Genomic DNA, 3,081 nt, shown 5'->3' with positions numbered 1-3,081 from the left:
ATGCACTCCGGTGAAATGGCCCGGTGAGGTCCATGCCAATGCGGACGTGCACCATCGGCGCACATCCACTCGGATGCCCGGCCAATGAAATTGGGCCATTTTTCGCTCCCGAGTTTTATCATGTCCCAGATGTCCTGCCATGGGGTTGTAATGAGCCGTCGATGATCTTCCGGGGAGAGGCCCAGTTGGTCAAGCATGGCCCGGCCGATGTCTGCGAAGTTCCCCTGTGATTCTGGTGGAAGACTCAGACCCCCGTCTGGGCCTCCCACGACAACAAGGGCAGCAGCCGCGGCACCCACTCCACCGGAGGCCACTGGCATGTTTCTGCTGTGGGCTGGAAGGCCTTCACGAAAATCTGGGGATTGTGCATTTCCCCCATGCGATGCAGTGCCACTGGGGAGGGGTGGGCAGTGACACGACGACCCTGACCAGTCACTCCAGGACCTGTGTCTGCCAGTCCGCCTGTTTCACGCAGCTTGTCAAGCTGCTCCTGCTGTGCATCCGCTTGCTCCCGGTTCATATTTGCCATTCCCACCAATATCTGGAGTGGCTGTGTAGACAGTGTGGCCTGAGGGTCAGATAAAAACGGGTTGTTGCACCACTGTGAATAAATCCGACGCCACACAGCGTTCTGATGGCTGTTTATGATTTTTTTCATTTGTGAAACACACAGAAGCACTCAGCTTCGGCACCAGTGTCGAAGTTGTCTTATGGCAAGCCTAAGCAAGCGAGGGGTGTGATGTCATGAATAAACCATAGTCAGTCAGCTCTCTTCTATAATGGTCTGTAGCTCTTTAGGACCTTTACTCGTTGTTGTTGGACTGAAGACAGACTGACCACTTGTGAATTACTCTCCGATCTTAGGGCGTCATTTGCCCCCGACCCTCATACTGCTGTGCAGGATCGGGCTGGAGCAGGGATAGGTGCTGAAGAGAAAACCTTCCTTGTTCAGGAAAGTGAAGGTTTGCTCAGCCTTGATCTTCTGTTTAAAAGGGATTTTTACAGAGGGTAGTCTCAGTGATGCAAAAACCCAGACAAATGGCAGATTTACAAACACAAACTACAGCAAAATGAGGAAGAATGATGAATGATGCTGCACCTAGAGAGTCAGTGATATTTTGATGTTTATCCATGGCGTCCCTTTCTAGATTTAAGAGGAGAAGTTTACGTGGCAGTATATCGGTTCTGCGGTCATATGACATACAGAATGGAAGAGCTGAGGTGTAATCTCTACTAAATCTCTTTTCCAGGCTACGATATTCCTCTGGCACATTAGTGAGGTCGGGGCTCAGAGTTCAGTGGACAGATAGCTCCATCTCCTGAAGGGCAGACTACAGGCATTTATTATTTAATATTCATCTATTCAGTTATCACACAGACCGTACAACAAGGAAATCATATAAGATCCATGTCTATTTCACAAATAATGACTGAACAAGCTCAGGCTGAGGCAGTTCTTATATTTAAGAACCTGATGACATTACACTTCTGCTCTGCTCTACAGGGAGTGCAGAATTATTAGGCAAGTTGTATTTTTGAGGAATAATTTTATTATTGAACAACAAGCATGTTCTCAATGAACCCAAAAAACTCATTAATATCAAAGCTGAATGTTTTTGGAAGTAGTTTTTAGTTTGTTTTTAGTTTTAGCTATTTTAGGGGGATATCTGTGTGTGCAGGTGACTATTACTGTGCATAATTATTAGGCAACTTAACAAAAAACAAATATATACCCATTTCAATTATTTCTTTTTACCAGTGAAACCAATATAACATCTCCACATTCACAAATATACATTTCTGACATTCAAAAACAAAACAAAAACAAATCAGCGACCAATATAGCCACCTTTCTTTGCAAGGACACTCAAAAGCCTGCCATCCATGGATTCTGTCAGTGTTTTGATCTGTTCACCATCAACGTTGCGTGCAGCAGCAACCACAGCCTCCCAGACACTGTTCAGAGAGGTGTACTGTTTTCCCTCCTTGTAAATCTCACATTTGATGATGGACCACAGGTTCTCAATGGGGTTCAGATCAGGTGAACAAGGAGGCCATGTCATTAGTTTTTCTTCTTTTATACCCTTTCTTGCAGCCACGCTGTGGAGTGCTTGGACGCGTGTGATGGAGCATTGTCCTGCATGAAAATCATGTTTTTCTTGAAGGATGCAGACTTCTTCCTGTACCACTGCTTGAAGAAGGTGTCTTCCAGAAACTGGCAGTAGGACTGGGAGTTGAGCTTGACTCCATCCTCAACCCGAAAAGGCCCCACAAGCTCATCTTTGATGATACCAGCCCAAACCAGTACTCCACCTCCACCTTGCTGGCGTCTGAGTCGGACTGGAGCTCTCTGCCCTTTACCAATCCAGCCACGGGCCCATCCATCTGGCCCATCAAGACTCACTCTCATTTCATCAGTCCATAAAACCTTAGAAAAATCAGTCTCGAGATATTTCTTGGCCCAGTCTTGACGTTTCAGCTTGTGTGTCTTGTTCAGTGGTGGTCGTCTTTCAGCCTTTCTTACCTTGGCCATGTCTCTGAGTATTGCACACCTTGTGCTTTTGGGCACTCCAGTGATGTTGCAGCTCTGAAATATGGCCAAACTGGTGGCAAGTGGCATCTTGGCAGCTGCACGCTTGACTTTTCTCAGTTCATGGGCAGTTATTTTGCGCCTTGGTTTTTCCACACTCTTCTTGCGACCCTGTTGACTATTTTGAATGAAACGCTTGATTGTTCGATGATCACGCTTCAGAAGCTTTGCAATTTTGAGACTGCTGCATCCCTCTGCAAGATATCTCACTATTTTTGACTTTTCTGAGCCTGTCAAGTCCTTCTTTTGACCCATTTTGCCAAAGGAAAGGACGTTGCCTAATAATTATGCACACCTGATATAGGGTGTTGATGTCATTAGACCACACCCCTTCTCATTACAGAGATGCACATCACCTAATATGCTTAATTGGTAGTAGGCTTTCGAGCCTATACAGCTTGGAGTGAGACAACATGCATGAAGAGGATGGTGTGGACAAAATACCCATTTGCCTAATAATTCTGCACTCCTTGTACATGATGTTGTAGATT

This window comes from Astatotilapia calliptera, chromosome 23 (assembly GCF_900246225.1).
Source record: "Astatotilapia calliptera chromosome 23, fAstCal1.2, whole genome shotgun sequence".
NCBI lineage: Eukaryota > Metazoa > Chordata > Actinopteri > Cichliformes > Cichlidae > Astatotilapia > Astatotilapia calliptera.
Note: the sequence above shows the minus strand (reverse complement) of the source record.